This window comes from Dromaius novaehollandiae, chromosome 4, assembly GCF_036370855.1.
Source record: "Dromaius novaehollandiae isolate bDroNov1 chromosome 4, bDroNov1.hap1, whole genome shotgun sequence".
In the NCBI taxonomy this organism is placed as follows: Eukaryota; Metazoa; Chordata; class Aves; order Casuariiformes; family Dromaiidae; genus Dromaius; species Dromaius novaehollandiae.
Window position 1 is genome coordinate 68,860,735 of NC_088101.1, and position 20,629 is coordinate 68,881,363.

Below are 20,629 nucleotides of genomic sequence, written 5' to 3' on the forward strand. Positions count from 1 at the left end.
CTGGCGAAATACTAATCAAGACTCCTCAATCTTAGGCCAAATGTCAGGGCTGTAACGTCCAGCATTCTGAGTATGGAGCGCGGGATTACACAAACATCTGCCATTGACAGGCAAATGCTAAAGCCACTGATCTGCAGCAGTCAGGTTCTGAATAGCACCGAAAATCCCTCCAAGACTTATGTCTTCCCAAAGATAAGTAAAGTAAAACAAGATCAGGAACAGGTGAAGCAGCAGTGTATTTTCTGCAGAGAAAAAGAAAAAGGGATGTCTACTGTCACTCAGCTATGTAGGCTAAAGAAAAAAAAAGTAGGCAGGTCATCGGCAGATATAGAGTGTGGAGCTCTCTTTTTTACACAGCATATTTTTTACACAGCATATTTTCATTTGCCCTTTTAATTATTAGCAGAGCATAATAAAACCTGGAAGATGACACTGTAGCCAGTAAGATTAGGAGGGTCAGGTGGTCCAAAATATTACTGTCCTTGTTAAGTGAAGAACAGTGAACTAGAGTGCTAACACATGAAGCAGAACCGAAGGCATCTGTCTTTTCTCACTGCTTTTTGATACCTAATTTAGCAGTTTATGTTAGAGATCTAGAATTGCTGGGGTAAAAGACCATCCAGAGCAGCTCAGAGCACCTGCATGAGGAGTCTGCCTTTCCTCTCTGACATACAGAGAGTACAGGCTGCTAGGCAAGGAGTTTATACACTTGGGGATGCAGCTTGTACTCTAAGGGCATAGAAAATACCAACTACAGGAACTAGCTTTGAGGTGAGATTCTCAGAAGACCACAGCATAGTTGAGGGAAAGGTCCTAAGTTGCTATCGAAGTATTGTTTAGTATTAGGACATCGCAGCAATAAAACCTTAACTCTTGTGTAGAGCAAATACTCCCTCAGGATTTTTCTTTCCACTTCCTACATGTTGGCCAAGCATGAGGGATGAACTGTTCTCTGAAAGTGCTTATCTTTCTCCTTAGATGATTGCAATAGACAACTAGTTTTGATTAGACATTACATAGTTTTATATAGCTAAACTTAGGAGAGACAAGTCCCACATGCAATGCATACAGATGAATGCTAATAGTTAAAAAAACATTTTAAGATCCTTTCAAATGCAGAGGAAGCCATCTTGGAAAGATATGCTTCAATGTTTCTATGTATTCAAAATTAACTAAGCTATCTGAGAATGCTGGAAGTCATTAGGAAGATGGTAGAAAGTGACTGAAAGTGTTTGAAGTGCTATATTCAAGGTCACATATACCATACTTTGCTGAGATATGCGGTACAGGAGCTAGACAATCAGCTGCCTGTAAGTATTTATTCTTCTTTCCAAGAAGTATCTACTGCAACTGCCAAAGTTCAAACTATGTGACTTCAGTTCAGTTTTTACTTTCCAAATACTCCTAATGTATTTTCATTGCTGTCTTGAAAATAATCAAACAGACAATGGTTTATTTACCTTTCAACTACAAGAAATATTCTGTATCTCCATGGCTTAAGGCCCAAGTGGCCAGAGAGGTACACCATATCAACCAAAACTTGAACTCTTTCCTAAACTGAAAGAAGACAAATATACTGCTGGCAATATAAGAAAATGTTTTGTCCTACCAAGTTATAGTTGTGCATAAATCTTAGAAAACTGTATTATTTGGTTTCTTGCAGATACACAAAAGTGTATGAATAATACAATATGCACTTTTTTTACTTTTCTAGAAAAGACCTTGTTTTCTGTATGCCCACATTTCTTAGCAATAAAGAAAAGTTCTGAGAGTTTTGTTCTTAGAATCTAGGCTAGAAATTATTTTTGTGATCTGCTTCATTTGCATGCTGTCTCACATTTGACAGTCCACTATAGGCTACTGGGAAACTTATTCTGCATAGATTACAGTAAGCCCTATAGTAATTATCGCTATCTTTACCGATCCATGCAAAATCATTTCTCCTCTCATGCCAGGAAGTGCAAAGCATCTCCTTTTTAGGGGGTTGTTGACCATACTAAGGTTTTTAGCAATATAGCAGTGCAAGTAGAAGTTAACCAGGCCCCTGAGAGGCTTAGTTAATTAGAAGTTTTGCTACTTAGCATAAGCAAATGAATTATGGGTAAGATGATACATGTAGATTTCTACCCAGAAAGGCTAATTTTACCATGTATTAATTGGAGAACAGACTACAAAGATATGGTTATCTGTTAGATTGGAATGTGTGCAGGCTAAGTCCCAGGGTTGTTCTGATACTGGACATTTTGTTAAGACACCCACAAGGTTAAGCTACTATAACGATAATGAATCACGTAATGATGTTAATGTAGAAGTAAAGCAAACAAATAAGTTATGGTTCACCAGTAGAATGTAAGGCACATATTCAAGTTTAGCAAAAAGAATATGTGACATAATGAATGTATGTGATGACACGTTTTAAAGATAATCTTTTTGGTCTGCTTTCTGAAGATGGCATCTTTACTTCCTCGTATTCCTTCCGTCCTCCCAAGCTAAGGATTTTATGATATCAACCTGTTAAGAGGTTTTCCTCACTCATGTTTTTCTTTTAATTTTAGCAATGGAAAAGTTAACTTAGGTCTTATTTGGCTTCTGCTGTGCAGATCTACAAAAAGGGAGTAATAACATTTTTATAATAATGTCTTCAGAAGCATGACATGAATAAAGGAGTAAGTAGCCCTATCTTTATGAGACAGTTAGCAGGTTGTATCTTGATTTGTTGAATGAATGTTCCTTCGCAATTGCTGTCATGGTCATAAGCCGGGTTGGACTGTAACTCAGCCAATTAGAAACACATAAATAACCTTTAAATGCTACTTAAGACCATGTTCACTGTCTGCTTTGTATCTGTAATGGAGCAGGCCAGTGAACCCTAGATACTCACATATCTAGTATTTAGCCTATGATAAAAACATGACAAAATCATGTTTAGATACTAAATAGTTGACTGTTCAGGCTGCTAGCTGCGGTTCTGGAAAAATGTCTCAAAACTATCTTCTTGCATTTCTGGCATACGATATCATATTTATACAATGTCTGTAAATACACCTTTTAGGATCTTAAAAAGTGAACTCTCTCATAAATGCCTCAGCTTCCCAGAACATCACCATCACACTACAGCTAAGGCTCTTCAAGGGGTGGCTTATGGTCCAAAGCCATAAGACATATGATCTAGTGGCCTAATGAATGAACTGATATGAGATGACTGTGGACACTTTCTAGCCTTGTACCTACTCCCTGCATGTAGACTTTTGCTGAAGTGAGGAAGAAATTAGCAAGAATTGTAGACTAAGATCTGTGTTTTGTATTTTGGTTGTTTAATTCATCAGTACAACTCAGAAAGGGAGTTTTTGTTCTTGTTATGTTTTGATTTATTTTGTGAAAAAATAAAGCAAATAAAGGTTTCTTCATGCTGAATTATTTCACTGAAAGTAAGCAACATCTGCAAAGTTTTGATTAACTCATTCAGCCTTTGCTTTATCCCTACCACAAATGAATGAATTAAGGAATATCTCTTAAAATAAGTGATAGGTAACAACTAAGAGGAAAATAACAGTGGTAAGGGATGCTTGCTTAAAATAAGAGATAGATGATCATCCTAATTTCTCTTGTTCATCATCCAGACGTGATGAGCCTTTATGCTTGTCGTTCACCCAGGACTGATGTAGTTAGCCTTGAAAGCCTGACCACTGTGGCAGAGTGCAATCCCCCTCCACTTATCTCAGGCCCAGCTGACCACAAATAACTCACAGAGCCCAGTGCTGACCAGGAGGAACTACGTGATACTGGTTGTGACTGGTGAGGCCAGAAACAGGCATGAGATCAGCAAAAAGAGTTTATTTTCCCCAACAGGGCATGAGGTCACCAAAAAAGGTCTATCTCCACACCAAATATTGTATGACCATGAGTCAAACTCTATGCCCATAAATAGTGCTACAGCCCACAGAACTGTCCTGCACGGCAGCGGGCTGCACGGTAGTGAATCTCCCCTTGAGCTGGGACGCCTCAAGGAGTTAAGGGAACCTCTGACAAGAAACTGTTGGAGAGGTAAGGAACTGAGGCTTGGGCAATAACAAATGTGCAGTAAGATTTGTTTGCTATGACTACACTATATTGCTGTCTTCAATAAATCTGTTTGCAATAAACCCAGAGTTAATATTCCCCCCCTCCATGACAACCACTTAGTTCTGAATGCCTGCTTTTGCATTTCTGCGTGACATATGTTATGAACCAAAGGAAACAATTGTGACGAGACTTCCAGTCATTGTTTTCGATCCCTTTCAATTTCTATCCAACTGAAGGAAAGAAGGTATATTCACATTTCAGTGATTAAGGAACAATCAGTATTATAATTTATTCACAAAGCAGTAATGTGTGCATTAGTATAGTATGGACATAGTGAATATACTATGTACATATGCAGTCAGGCAGTATGTGATATACTAATAAGGCTCTGATCCAAAACATACTTTTACTTGATGAATGTGTTTATGTCCTGTTGAAGTCAATGGGTTATAAGCACTTTTTAAGTGTAAGCGTATGTTTCACTGCTTTTGTAAGCAGGACTACAGCAGACGAATGGAATCAAACTTGAAAATTTCTTTTGTCAGGTCTGCATTTTTGACTATCCAACTTGAAAACCCTATTGCCTGATGTTCAAAGGGACTGAGCAATTTCAAGTCAAAAACCAATCTTGCAGTTCTGAGGGGTGCCTTGTTTCACAGCTTTACAAGTAAAGTATGAAACACCTTTGCTAGTGAAGCATGAAAAGAATTAATTGTGTAATGTTTGTAATAAACTTTGGGGTACCAGTGTAAAAAGAACTTTGTAAGAATAATGACTAATTTTATTTGTGACAACTCAAAACTAAAATTTTCTGTATCCTTTATCTGCAAACCAGAAGCAATTTAAAAAAGAATATAAAACATATTCAGGGAGTAGCCAATATGTTTAATAAGGAAAATTTCAGGGATATATATGGCCAACTTATTAGAAAGAGTTGAGTGTTTGAGATTCATCTATTAGTATCTGTAAAGGATAGAAATAAATTGTTTATTAAAATGCAAGAAGGTAAAACTAAGTGTAATAGAGTGAAGCTGAGCAGAGAAAAGCTTAAGTTGGACTTCAGAACAAGTGTGCTAATGATATTATTCATTAAATTGTTGGAAGGCTTCCCAAGGAAAATATTGGAAGTCCCATTACTGACTGTACAGAAGAGTGCTCTGTATGAAATGTGGCAAAGGCTAATTTAGCTAATATAATGTTTTTTTCCAGTCCTATTTGTGGTTTCCTGAATGGAGAAAATATTAGTAAAAACCTCTGATTTGTCTGAGTTACATCTGCACATGAATGAAGATGATGTTAAGAAGAAAACAAGGTGGGTACTGCATGTAGTTTTTGAAACTAATCTATATGGCTCAGCTCACAGTTTGGGGCACTCTGCTTACCCACTGTCCCAAGCTTTCCGTACATTGCTCCAGCAAAAAGGATCATCTGGCACTTGGAGCACTTGAGCAACATTTCTAATAATGAAAGTGATGGAGATGATTGGGCCTGTAGCATGTTAATGTCATTAGATCAGGATGAAGGATTAGATCTAACTTTGAAAATGCAGGTCCTAAAATATTGGCATTAATTAGGAATTTATGAATTCTTACATCAGTGAAATAACATAAAGGACAGTTATCAGCCTGATATATGTGCAGTCTTCTGCTCATCTTGAAGTTAGAGGGAGATATGGTTTACAACAGCTCTGAGAATCAAAGATCAGAAGGAAACTAAGCCACACTCAACTTCCAAACAGGGCAGTGACTACCTTTGGACTGGCATCACATTTTTTTCTTTTAGTTTGCTGGTAATATGTCACTAGCCAAGGCCTTAAATCTCTCTGGCACAAATTGCAGGATTTAAATAAATAATTGGCAACAAACTCCACATATACCAAACAAAACTCTACCTCCACCTCCAAGAGCACAATGAACAGGACTGTAATGTAATTCCCAGCATACACAGCTCTGCAGAGACTCATTTTCCCCTCCCAATTTTGAAAAGAGTAGAGAGAACATAGGCAGCACACAGTGAGGAACATTTGTGCTAAAAGTTCTAGCAGGTCCCCAAGAGATCTGGTGAAATACTTCATAGCATCAAGTATACTATACATCATCATAGAAAACACTTAACTAATCTTGGGAAGTATATTTAAAAAACCAAAAGGCCCAAAGAACATGCGTTTTTCAAATATATCAATATCACAAGTATATCACTCTTATTCCAGTGACAACATCAAAGTTTACTGACAGATAAATGGACCCCAAACAATTTTGTTTCATTTGCTGTGGAACTGCTTAGCAACTGTCAAGATGTTTCCTGGCCATAACCTAATTCATCTTCTAAAGTGAATTAAAAAATGTGTTTAAAAGCTAACAAAATTTTGTAAATTGAAGCTTGCGCTCAAATGTAAAAAAAAGAAGAACCCTGGTTTGGTTAACCTCTCAAGTTCCAGCAAGGTCCAGCTAAACCCTTGGGACAGAATCAAGAATGCAAATGGGCTATTTTAAAAATGTGAATAAAGTGGTAAAATACAGAGCTCTTAAGTGATATAATTGCATATGCAGCTATATACAGCATACAACTAACAAATGATTAATAATAAATTTTCATTTATTTATCCTAACTCTATGCACCTGTAATAGTTACATTAAAACTTTGTATAGCACAGTTACATCATTAATTAGCATGTGAAGAAGAAGAAATGCCAGTTAGATTAGGAGCAGGTGCCCATGTGTGACATATGTGATGCCATCATAGAATTTGGCAAGCGATACTTAGGAAACTGCATAATGGATTAATGTACTTTAGCCTAAGTCTTTAAACACTGTAAGCTGACCTTCCCTGTACAGAGCTTGGAGGGTGAGACACAGCAGAGATTGACAGCTGCCAGGGCTCCCAGCACAAAGATACCTTCTGTCAGCACATTCATTACGCAGCTGGCTGGAGTGAGCTAATAGGAAACACCGAAAAAGGACAGCGTGCCTCGCCAGGGCAGCACGGAGGCACCTCGCCCTCCCTGAAGGTTGCTTGCCCTCTCCTTTCTTTGGAAGGAGGGGACCCAGCCTCCATTCATGGTTGTGCCTGTCTCCACTGATAGCCTCATTGCTGGATGTCTCCTAGGGCTTCAGGAGATCCCCAGTTTCTTCCCTTTGCCTTCCTAAGAAGATTGCCACGGTCACCATATGAAAGGCTTCTGGTGTACTCTATTCTCAGCTGCTTTTGCCAAATCTGTACTGCTCTGTAAGAAAACAAATACTTCAGCATTGACTGGCTTAGGGAAGGAACGTGCACAGGATAATATCTCCAGATCAAATCCCCCATCTTCAGCCTTTTAAAGACAGCTCATGCCAGGTCTACACAGAGGTTCAGGTTCTCTCTGTAGTCATCAGAGGAAGGCAGGCACGAGTGTGGTGGAGTCTGCCCAAGGACTGGTACGAATGGTTCCTTGGGCTGCCTGGCACCCCTATGGGGAACCAAGGCAACGAGGGTAGACCAACATATACACTGGCAGCTAGCTGAAATGCTTTCTGCAATCAGCAACAGGGGCGTTGAAGTGAATTTTAGCCTCTATTCCTAGCATTACTGAATGGAAATGTACCTCTTTTCTGGACACTGACAGAAAGCATTTATCTTTTTATTCGCAGTAATAGCTAGTGTGACCTGGACGCCATTCACTAACAAAAAGAATACAACCTCATAGCCAAATTACTAATACGTTCCCTCAGTAACATCTCCAATTATGACGTATTAATTTCCTGAAATGCAACACTGCAGACATTTAAACAAATATTTTTGCATTCTGTTGCAGCACCTGGATGTGCATATATAATGATCCCTTACACGTGGTACTTGGTTATTTGTCATCTTATACCAAAACTATTGAAAATGTCCCATTTTTGCACTTGTATGTGCACACAAGCTTTCCTCCACTAGTCTGTAAGGTTTCCTTGAATTTTTGCAGACAAGGCCTCTATTTTCTAATACAAAGGATGAGATTTGATGCTGTTTCCCCATTTTTCCTTTCTCATCTTTGTTCCTACTCACAATGTGGATGATAACCCACAGTAATATAAAGAAAACGAAGTAACTGAAGAAGCAGAATATTCTACCTCTCTCACAGCTGTGTTCATGTAGAGAGTATGCAATTGCAGGCAGTTCAGGATGGCCAACCCAAACTCTTCCGAAAATATAAGGCAACCTGCAAGCACCATGAAATAGATGAAAAATAATGGACCTCTGTGTGTGATTATAAATACATACAGACAGATTTCAAATTCTATAAAAATATATTTGTATACATGCACACATTTAATTTGCTGTTTATGCCTGTCTACATATGTATATATGTATTTGCAGTTCCTTACATTTGTCTTTCAATTCTTGAATCTTTAGGCCACATTTACTACTACTACACTATCTAAGACTTGTAGACCTAAAAATATACTGGGGTGAAAAAGTGTGGCTGCAGAACAATAGTTGCAGAACTATGGAGGAAAGAGTCTTTTATGTGGAAGCAACTAGACTGCAGATTTTCATGTTTTGGAGAGTTTAGGTGTTTTTTTCCCCCCATATACAAAAAAATCACAGATAGAAAAGTTAGAAAACAATCCCTAAACTCAAAAAAAACCCCTACGTTATTACGGTTATCTGTTCAGCTCTGTCTATTACTATATTAGAATGAAAAAATATTTCTTTTCCTGAGAGAAAACCCATTAATATTTGTGAAAAGCTTGAATATTATAATGAGAGGGATCCTGTTAGTAGACAGATGTATCTGGAACATCTGGCAGTAGATTTCACAGCCCAGTTAGAGGTCTGGCCTTGATGACTCTGTTTAATTATCTCTTGGCTAAGGAGGTTGTATGTGTTCCCCCCCTTCTCTCTCATAAACCTACCAAGATCCCGTCTGGGGTAAGTGAAAACTTAGCCTAGGGAGTTGATAAGGTGAGTTAAATCTCAAGCTGCCATATTCATGAATACTCAAAGTTTTAGCACATTTTTACAGGCTTTGGCAGAAGGGCATCATTAATGTTTCAGAAGTTCTCCTGGTCTCTCTTTATTGCTTTTTGGCCAGTGTCCCTGTAGTTTTCCAGTGTAACATTCTTTTATTACTGGGAGGAACACAATACTTCTTGCTGGTAGGATGCTCTTTTTCTTCTTTAATGAGTTGCAAAATAAAGCAGAAAATAACTGTGTAAGTAGCCTTAAACTTGGACATCAAAGTAGTACAACAATCAATCCTAGCAGTCGTTCAGCTCTCTTGAGCATTATCTTTATCATATTTCTAAATGTTCTGCTTTGCTAATAGAGCATTTGTTACTATTAACTGTAGGTAGAATATTATACCTTAGCTAAATCTATCAAGGAGTAACATTTAGGTTCTGACATGAGAGTCCTGTAGAAAGTTAATTACCATGACTCATTTCTTCCTAATTTCTACTGGTTTGATAATCCTCTTGCAGTGTTATTTTTTAGAATTGAACAAAGATCTCTCAAAAAACTCTAACCTAATCCAACTAATGTGTTTGATTCCACTGAGAAGCATTCAAACTATAGAAAGATATTTTACAAAATATAGTTATATTAGATAGAACATATTTTTTAACCAAAAGGGATGTAAATCTTGGTGCTTCAGGCATATACTTGATCTAAGTAGTGTTTATATAAAGAGTTTTCTAGAGTGGGCACATTTGTCGTCTGCTGTCCTCTCTGATTTCTTGCACTTTCCTTTGAGCACCTGGTATTAGTTTCTAGTCATGCAAAATTTCAAGCGAAAAGTGTTATTTTTTGTTGAAAAGCAAACATTGAAATCAACCATTATTTTTGGCAAATGCATAAGAAATGCTCTGATCCAATGCGATTGGGTTGATCTTTGTTCCAAAGGTACCAGCTTGATGCATTTTTTGTAATACAATGTTGATAGTACAAAAATAATAAACCTTGCTTAATTTTATTGTATGCATCATTTAAATGCAGAAATTTGAAAAATTAGAGAAAGTCCTTTTGTGAAATATATTGTCTTTTAAAAAAAAGGACTCAAATTTGCATAGCTAAACAAGGGACAGCCTGCTTTTGGTTTAATGAAGCAAGATACAATCACTGCATATAAGAACACTGATTACTCCCAAAACAGATTGGATTTCAGTAAAGGAAAATAAGGTTAAATCTATTCCTAAATGAAGATATGACCATTCCCTTGTAACTGAGGGCTAAAATACTAAGTTGCAAAAAATTAGTGTTAGTGTTACCGAGACCTTGATCTGACTGAATCTGTTTCGTAGATGTTTCAGACCAGTCATGCTATCCTTACCATTTAGAGTCCACTCCTTGTTTTCAGTGGGTCATTGGCCACAAGTAAAGAAGTAAAGAAGATTTGCCCACAAGTAAACTTCATTGAGAGTTCAGTAAGAAGTTGAAGGCTACATTCTTCTCTGGTATAAATCAAAACTCAGTCTTTTTACATCCATTTACACCTCCCAGCATTTTTTAAAATGTGCACTGTTATCAGAAACTAGTGAATGTATAATTCAGGAAATAAAAACATGATTCTATTTAGATAGAGAAGACTCATTTTAACTCAATATGGGCTGCCTTTATGGGGCAGGCTGCACATACTGCCCTTAAAGAACCATTCGTATCTAAGAGCTTCCCCCTGTGTAGAGAACCCAGCCAGAACACTAGAAAAAAATCAAGGCCTTTACACCTAAGGCCCACAGAGTGAAAGACGACTTAATGATCTGCTAGATCAGTGACTAAAGAAATGACATAATGGCTCTTTTACTGTATGGATTCAGTGAAGGCACAGAAGATCATATACCATACTAAATCAAGTCAAGAAATATTTAAATACTGTTCAGTTCATAGATCAATGATCTGGCAAACTGTAATGGAGCTTTTTGAGCCATTATGATCTAATGGAAAAATGGAAGTTAAGTTCTGTTCATCTATTAGAAAGCAAGAACCATAGTGAAGCTGCAATGGTCTACTGTGTCAAAGCTTGTGTGGAGCATTTTTAATTAACTATTCATCTGCTCATTAGTCAGGATTAATGCAGAAGGATCTATTAAGATCTACTGTGTCAAAGAGTATGTCATGCCAAGAGTCTGCAAAGCCTGAAGATATATTACCCAGTCACAGTACCACATTATAGACTGACAGAAAAATTACATCCTTAAAAATAAAACTGGCTCTGAGTAATGCTTGTGCAAGCAAATATCTTAAATCTTTTTTAAACTGCTATTTTTTCCAGTTCTGCAATTAATCAAAGAGCATAATCTAACATTTTTTTCCCCAAATATCCTAACACAACCATGTTTTTCAGTAACAACATTTAAGAAATCCCAGTTATACCACCCTGAAATCATACTTCATCATATTTTGTCCTCATAACCCTGAAAAGAAGAATTCTAAAATTGAATTATTTAGTGAGCGGACTTTCTTGATACAAACACTGGGCACTTGGTTTGTTCAACCTTAAGAAGAAAAGGTGAAGGGGAGACATTATTGTTGTGTTCAGCTACCTAAGGAATGGAGGATGGTGTAGAGAAGATGGAGCCAGACTCTTCTTGGACATGCACAGTGCCACAAGAGGCAACAGACACAAACTGCAAGAAGGGAAATTTCAATTATATACAAAGATTTTTTTTTTTTAATGAGGATGGTCAAATACTGGAACAAGTTGCCCAGAGCAGCTGAGGAATCTCCATCCCCATAGGTGTTCGAGACACAGCAGGACATGGCCCTGAGCAATCCGATCTAGCTGGACTTGCTCTGAGCAGGGGCTGGGCTGTGTGACCTCTGGAGGCCCCTTCTGGCCACCACTGTTCTATGATTCCGTGATTCGATAATTACAAATCCAGAAAATCTCTACACTGAAGTTTTCAAATTTCATACTTATGTAAAAAATGCCTGAAATCTTAAATAGACAAAATATAAAAATGTGGATGTATTTGTAAAAATGCCATTTTTTTCTCTTCCAACCCCTTAAAAGCTCTCTTTTTCCAGCAACTGACTTCTCATTTTTAAAAATATTTGTTCCTTTAACTGCTACCAAGATCCTATTTCTTTTTACCTCAACACTTTGCATATGAAGAAAGGCTGCAGGGACTGTCCTTAATTTGTGCACATTAGGCAGTGAACCTGCTTCAGGAATACTTATTGCTGCATAGGAAAAGTGCTTAACTTGTACAATAATCTGCAAAGAAACGGGGATCAGTTACTTCATAGGAATGTATGTACTTTCATGAGTGTACCTCCCCCCTATGCCTCTCCAGAGACTTTAAAACTATGCTACTTTATTTTATGGTCTTAGATTTATTCTCTAAAATGTACACATAATAATTTTCTTAAGAGGAGGCCTATTCATGTGTTCAAGCTGATGATCTTCTTTCAAGGAAAAGGTGTTGTGCCATGGAAAAAAAAGGAGCTAGTGTGCTCTCTGCAATAATCTGTGATGTACCTAAATACAGACTTTCTGAGAAGAAACTGAATATTTCATTCCATGTTTTTCTGTATTTGTATTTTGGGACAAATTTTGAGAAGAAGCTTATTTAGAATGCTCTGCAAAAGATTTGCATATTAAGTAAGTCAGTATGTTCTGGATGCACATTAGTGCTGCAAAAAGGCATGTCTGAGATTTTATCATTTTTGCCAAAGGTAGAAAATACATTTATGTATTACAGTAAGTAGGAGGAGAGAGAGAGAAGAATCCATGTTCAAAAAGTGAAGTTTCACTGCCTATAGTGCATTTTGAGTCAATTAATGATCATAAGCAACTAGAGAACTTGATCCAAAATTGCCAGGCTGTTTTGACTGATCTCAGCAAACTTTGGATCATTTAGTCTTAGTAGACTAATAATCAGGAAACATTTAAGTTTATTTATTCACTCTACTTGAAGAGGGAAGAATAATTTTGAAACAGCCTGTGTAGGTAGCAAGCAGAGAAAGTCTCTTCATTTCAGTATGTCACCTGTCCAGATTTAACAACCTTTACTGATGGAGCTGCAAACTTTGTATATACTACTCAACTTTTTGCTGAATCATAGAAAAGAATACCTATTGCATTAAAGGTATGTCATTACACATTTACAAATGTTCTAGCTACATTTGGAAGTGATACCTAGGTAAATAGCACTGTAAAGCATGTGATGAATTACAGATGTGATAAGTTATCTTCCACCTTTGAACATAATAAACCACGTTCTACTTTTCTCACACTGTTAAATAGTCTTACTTGCCATATTAGGAAGTAGAAAGTGCTTCTGTTTTCTTTTTTCCCCCAAAGGACACATACCAGCTTTCTCTTTCAGATCTGACTTTATAATTCTTCTTAATTCTAATATTTTCTCACATTTAAATAAAACCTCCCAAATCTGATATCTGATACTAGTTCAAAGTGAAGCTAAGAATAACTGAAAATAATTACTCAAAGAGCAAGAAAAAAATCAATAACATTAAAAATCAGATTGAAATTTCTTCTGAAAAGAGCAACTGATCAAACCTTGCAATCAATATTTTGATTTTTTTGCTTACGTTGCAAAGGTTTTTATAAAGCTCATGCTGTAAGCATGATGTATCTGCAGCCTCAGTCTCACCTGAGTATCTCTGAGTACATATTTGTTCACATTTCTTTAGTACCACTGAAATAAATAGTTTCTCAGGATGACAGCTAATAGACTCTGAGGCAGGAATTTTGCCTAACGCTTCTTATTTGTGCTGTCTGCCAAGGTGCATGGCAAAAAGGGGCCTTCGGACTTCTCCAACATTCAGAGTGGGAGCAAAAGCCAAATCTGGCAAGATGTTCCCAGTGAGATGAGCCATGATTTTCCTACTGCAATTAATATCTACTGAGGCGGGTAGGAGATAGCTGCAGTCAGCATTTCAGAGGAAGCATGCTTGCTTTTTCAAAGCGATTAACTACACTGGTCAAGTTTTCACAGGACAAAGATCTTTTTATTAGCTGAACCATTAGCATCTGGTAATTCATGTTAACCAAAGTATACTATAATTTAGCATAGATCAGGTGAACTGTAGTTTTAAGATTTCTTTAGCAAACAAGAAAAACTAGCAATTGTAACATGGTAACGTGGTTGTGATCCTATCTTTGATCTTTAACCCTGTTTTTTTCTCAGATTTGCTGCCTGACCTTTGGTAAGTTTGCTTGTCCCAGTGAGCCTTTCTCCTCCACCTTTAAACACGAATGCTAATAGTTAATTTTTCCAATTTAGTGTCTGTTTTGTTTTCTTGTACATCATGCTCAAGCTGGCAGGAACTGCCTTTTGCCGTGCGTTTGTGTGACACATAGCATGCCAGCATGTCTGGCAACTTTCTGAAATGTTAATAAGATACAACTTCAGAAGCCTGGGTCACAGTCTAAGAAAGACTAACTGACAATGTGGAGACTAGATGGGCTCAGACACCGAAACACTGTAATGACAGACATACGCAGTTTATGAATTACATGACTGTCCTGCCCCATGAAGGAGATGATGTTGTCTAGGAGAAACGTCAGGACAGTCAGCATAGTGGTTGCAGCCCCACAGCGCGTGGTCCTGGGGCCGGGCCAGGGGTCCCCTGCATGGTGGGGACCCATGCAGAGTCTCCCCAAGTGACTCTGGACACTGTCGGGTGCAGGATTGGGTAGAGAACACTCGATTTTCCATTGGCTTGTTCAAATTCCCGCGGCACCAAACAGCTGGCTGTCGCCAGGGCTGGCACTCACCATCTGCCCCTCTCGGCAGCTCTCGGCGGGGTTGCAGCTTTCACAGTGCCTGACAGGTTGTTTGCACCTACGGCGCAATCCTGCTCCTGTAACTAAGCTAATCCCCTATGCTTTAGGGTTTGCTGGACTTCCAATGCCAACGCTAGGCTAGGCCAGACTCCATAGTCTCACAGCATACTTTATGTACACCAGTTTCAGAATTTGGCCATCTTACCCATTTCCTATGGGAGCAGGGGATAAATCTGGCAGCCTCAGAGGGCAATGCTGGTATGAAGGCCTGAGGCGTGGGCAGGGAGTGTTGGCCTCAGAGGCAGAGCTGACACCCAACATCAGAGGCCACAATAGAAGGAAACAGAAATTTGTTTTCTCTAATACAAGATTGTAAAGGAGCTCGGAGCTCAGTGAACAGGAACTGATAGTCCAAAAGACGGGCAGGATATTTCACACATAAAACAGTCTCACTACTAAGGAAATGAGAAACGAGAAGTATTTCTGAAAGGAGAGGAGAAATCTAGACATTTATTCTATTCATCAAAGGAAAGGAAGAAGCAAATGAATCAGAAATCAAAGACTGAATATCATTGGTCTTGCTGACAAAGCAATCAGCAATCCCCTCACAGCAAGTACAGGCGTTTGTTGAACAAAGCAAAGGAATTTAAAAGTCTTGAGCAAAATAGGGTCTTTCCATTTATAAAATTAGACATAATTTTAGAACAGCGTTTTGATTTAGGAGCTGTAAAGAATGTCTGCATTAAAAATATATAAATCCCAATTTTGTGATGTACAATTAATAATGACTTTGTCAAAACCCTCTCCAGCCTCCTTTCTAATTCTCTTAAGAAAGCATTAAATGAGGGCATTTTCACTTTAGTTGAAAATCAATGACACTTCAATGAAGCATGCATTTCCAAAATATCATGCAACTGAGAGGCATGCAGTTCTGCAGCTAAGTCAAGCGGCCAGGACTTCCTAAGTAACACTACTGATTTAATAGCAGAGATCTTGGAAAAAAATCACAATCAACAGCTTCAAAATTATAGATGCCATTGTTACTGCCCTGCAAGTCTCAGGATAAACCCCTGGCATTCTTATGGAGTAACTTCAAACTGAATAATGCAGTGTTCAGTCAATATGAAGCAAAGCAGAATGGTATTTAAAGTGTCTTTTTCTGGGATGTTTTGTGAAAATATAAGTTCTTTTTCTCCAGCTGCTTTGTAAGGATGGGAAGAATCACAGCAAGAGAAAAGCAGAGAAGAAGCAAGAAACTGGAGTTTTATTTCTGACTATGCCACAGGTGACTGTACAACTGCGGACTGGCACTTCCACCTATCACAAACATCCTGCCCTTATTTCTGTTTAGTCTATACAGACCGAAACTTCTCTGCTTCTCCAGTGTGCTTTTGTACAGGGCTGAGCTGGGGTAGGGCTAGGTGTTGCAAATAATCAGTAAGGGTGTGCCTGCACTGGGCAAAAAGAGGTCAGAAAGGTGGAGAAAAGGTAATACAAGTATCTGAGTTAGCAGTTGAGGAATATCTCACTTCCACCATAGGGCAGAAAAGAAACAAAACCAGAAACTGTGAAAATAGAAACCAGAAAATCATGTCCCATAGCACCACAAAGTGGCTATTCAAATCAGTGGCTAGCCCGTCCTTTCCTCTTTCAGCTCTTCCTTGCTGCTCACCAGCTCTGTATTATGAAAACATATGAACTAATGTGCATCTTCTTCTTCTTCTTCCTCCTCTATTCTTTGAATTTTGGCTGTAGCTGTGAAAAAAAGAAGTCAGCTGCAATTGCTTCCATGAAGTGGCATATTATCCAGTGGCTAAAGCCAAGTTTCTGTTAAACATCTCATGTTATCGTAGGTACCAGTTATATAATCCCTTATTGACAAAACTTTTTTGTGTGTGTGTGCGTGTTTGTGTATGTGTGTAATAATAAGGAACTCGTATTAAAAAGGCCGAAAAGGAATTTCTAATGAGAAAGGATGTGCCTGCTTTTGGAGAAATTAACTGCTCCAGTGAATTGAAAAGATAAAGCAGAAGAAATTATCCAATAATTTGTCTGTTGTAATTAGAGATGGGCCTGAGCTCCTAAATTCTCAGCCAGATCCAAATTATGGGGGCATCTGGAGCAGGGGTTATAGTTTGGGCTCATAGACTTTCAGGCAGGCCAACATGGAGAGCAGGTAAAAGCTAAGGGGCCTGGTCCCCTGCCACAGCATACAAACAACTGCCATGGACTTTCATAGCCGTTACTCAAATCCTATGGCAGAAGATTAGGAGCCAATTACAGTAAGTTACTGCATCCTATTCAAGATATTTTCCCTTTGGTCATAACACTGAAAACTATCCTATGACATTGAGACAATGGTAATTAATTACTTGCCTCCTGTAGCGGGAGAGCTGTGAGACCCACAGGTTTTCAAAACTAAATTTTAACACAGATGCCTGCAAAGCACTCATTTTTCAGTAAAATGAAGCTTTTGCTCCCAAACTTTATACTTTAAAACTTCTCTTTACCTGTTCCAAATGGGTGGTGATTTTTAGAGTAAGGGAGAGAACAGGTAGTGTAACCACAGGCTGCCAAGACTCAAAGCTTTTCAGGAACCCTTCTACACAGCCAGCCAGACATTTAGTGATCAAAGAACAGGACTACAGGAAATTACTGAAGACAAAGTACAGCATGTAAGTATACAGACACTTTCCACAAGTTTTACTGGCAGGGTCTACCACAGAGGCCCAATACAGATCATGCAGCCCAGGAGATGTACAGGAACACACCACACCTCCTCTTCTGGCTCACATGCTCCATTTCAGAGGAAAGCAGTGCCCACAGAAACGTGCACCCACATTAAGGATGCAGCCAGGGTAAACTGCATTGTAGGCACAGCTGTTTGTGATGGAACTTGACCTGCTGCCTAACAGCAGCCTAAAGTTCATCAGTAGGTTCTGCTCAGTCACACCTATGACTAGAGGTGACCAGATACAGCAGCCCAAATAATCTTCTCCTGGTGTTTGTCCTAATATTAAAGACAGCAGCTGGAAGGCACAAAGAACGAGAAGATTCTGCATGCAGATAATCTGTTAGGCAAGCAAAAAATAGCAGCAGTAGAAATGATGTCTAAGATGAGCGTATGTATGTTTGAGGAGGAGCCCAGGAAGCAGAAATCATCAGCAGCATTTGGGCAGTGATTCAGAGGATGGGCTCAGGGAAACAGCCATTTGAATGAGAGGTTCCTCATTGCTCTAGCAGCAAACAAAAAGTGATATTGAGAAAGACGCTATGCAAGGGAGAGAGCTATCAACAGGTGAGAAATATCAGTCCAGTAGTGCCAACAAATTGGTACTGACCTTCCAGGAAAGCTGTTGCCATCATCAAAGCATCTGGTCTGTGCCAGTCCCACACAAACAACAGAAGGTATAGCTCATTCTGGTTACCACAAGTTCAAAAAGAGTGAATAAAGCACACTATAAACATGAACATATTCCTGCTAATTAAGTAAAAACTAAAACAAAAAACAAAACAATTATCGAGCAAATGAAGGAAGCTAAAATCAGCCCAAACCCTATAAAATCTGCAGAAAAAAGCAGCTGAAAACATGACTAAAGCAGACCTCAAAGCGCAGCAGCCATCTGTGCCAGCCAGGATCTAGTAATAATGCAACTCCTAATAGCAACATGAATAAACAAAGTAAAACTCTCATGAGTTGCTACAGTTTTTTGCAGCAACAGTAATGGATTTTTCTCCAAGGTCTCTGATCTTTATGTATGGATCATTATAACTGTGCTTAAGGTTTGCAAGGAGGCTCTTCCTTTTCAGAAGTAACTTAAGGGCATATTTGCATTCACTGGACTAAATCCAGCTATGGGAACACAACACTGTGCTCCAAGGATTTTTGGGAAGAATTCGTCTCCCTGCAGCTGTGAAGCCAAAAGTCCCACTGTTGTGCCTTCTTTGTCAGCGATTCAGATCACGGGTGTTTCTAAGCAGATATTAAGCTAAGAGACAGCATGAGTATACATGGCTTCTCCACTCCATCAAAGGAAGAACAGCTCTTCTTCCCTTTCTTTGCATTCCCAAATGCTTCAGAGATCCTCTTGCTCTTCTTTGCAGAACTGAAAGTTCATGAAACAAGCAATTGCAATGGAAGCAGCAGGAAAGTTAGTGCTTGACGGTGGAGTTTCAGTGGCTTCTGGCCTTATTGATAGTAGTTGGAGCAAGAGCAGCAAAATGGAAAGGCTGTCTCAGCTGAAGCCTTCTGAGAAGTTTGCATTTTCAAAAGGATGATTAGAACTGGGTGAGGATTCAGAATGAGTACTACAGAAAATGCTTCCTAGTGCAAAAAATACTACCTACTTAGAGTGAATTACAATACTCATTTTACCATCTTAGTAAAGAAAAAGCCAAAGGACAAGTTGATTAGCAATGCCTGTAGAAGATATCTGATACAAGATCTTTTAAATCCAGAGATAAAGGTACAGAAGGAACCAAATGTCAAGAGGCAGAGGTTGGCAGTAGTTAAGACATCTCTGTGCTGTCTCTGTGTTATGAATCTCCTATAAATTTGTGAAAGCTGAGAGAGGAGATCCCACAGAAGGGCTGTGATGTTGGTAAAGGCTGCTTTGGCAATTGACACATGACCAAGTCCTACAGAGCCTAAATAACACCTGTAAACACCCCATCTATAAACATAATTCAATCAGAACTTTGTAAAACACACACTATACTTATTCCAGGTCTTAATAAGACAAGTGCTGCAGAAGGTAGACTAGCTAATCAGAAAGGTCTTTTCTATGATTTTCCTTTCCTCTCCATCCTTGGAAAGTGATCCGTCATGGTACTAGTCTTCTCTCTTCTCTGTGAGAAGGAGGGGATGGATGACAGAAAACACCTGTTTCCAGGAAAGGAGAAATAGAGACAGACAGTAAGGCTGCATACTGTGGAAGAGATAAAATAAAGTTTATAATAAGGGACATGATTATTCAGGAGAAAGGCATTTTGAAAGTTCTTTTTTTTCTTTTTTTTTTCTTTTCTTTTCTTTTTTTTTTTTTTTTTTTTTTTTTTTTTTGTGATTGCATCCTGTGCTCTCTCTGTTTCAACAGGCAGAACCTCCATCAAACAAATCTCTCATTTGACATCTATGACATTTTAACTTTTGTCTTTTGAGAACGCGGATGTCTTTGGGTCTGTTTGGTGCAGCAGAGAGCTGTTCTGCATGCAATTTGTACCTTGATCCCCCCGTGGGAGAAGTATTGCTAATTTGAGGCAACAGCTTCCCAACCGAGATTGCCCAAGAATGAATTCCTTGTGCCCCCATTATGTCTGTTCCCAGCTGGACTGTCTTTCAGCAGAGACACTGGGCCTCCACAACTCTCTGCTAGGTGAATTTTCTGCCACCATGTTAAGCGTTGTGCAATGTCCCCTGTGTAACATTGACTGAAATGTAGAAACGATCAAGTCATCTGAAAGGATACGAGGAGGTTTTAATTTCCTGAAATAGACCTGCTGTTCAGGCAGTATTGCCTTCTCTATAATAGGAAGTTCAGGAATATCAATTTCTAAATTTGTCTATTCAAATTAGCCCATTATCATTAATGCCAACTCCCTTGAAAAACCATGAGTCAGGCCCCCCCCAAAACCATGAGAGTTTAATGGTGTAGAAACACTGGGCCTTTTTCTTTGTCATCTGATTTTTTAAGCCATTTGGATTCAGATTTTCAAGTTTTTCTTCACAAAGATAAGATTAGAAATTTACTTTTTTTCTCTCTTTATGAGAACAAAGATTTTCTTGTCACCATATGAGTTCAGGAGCTGAACCAATGTAAAACTGCAGGCGCTGACAACACTGATGGCTTTTTTAGG

General features: G+C 38.6%; 1 long non-coding RNA gene across 1 annotated transcript in view; it reads left to right on the plus strand.

Annotated features, from left to right (window-relative positions):
- The window catches only part of LOC112995466 (uncharacterized), a 98,832-nt gene that overhangs the window by 66,002 nt on the left and 12,201 nt on the right, over positions 1-20,629 (plus strand). Inside the window, exon 3 of the long non-coding RNA XR_003262186.2 lies at positions 5,272-5,374. This is a non-coding gene — a long non-coding RNA (uncharacterized LOC112995466). The remainder of the gene's footprint in view (positions 1-5,271; positions 5,375-20,629) is intronic.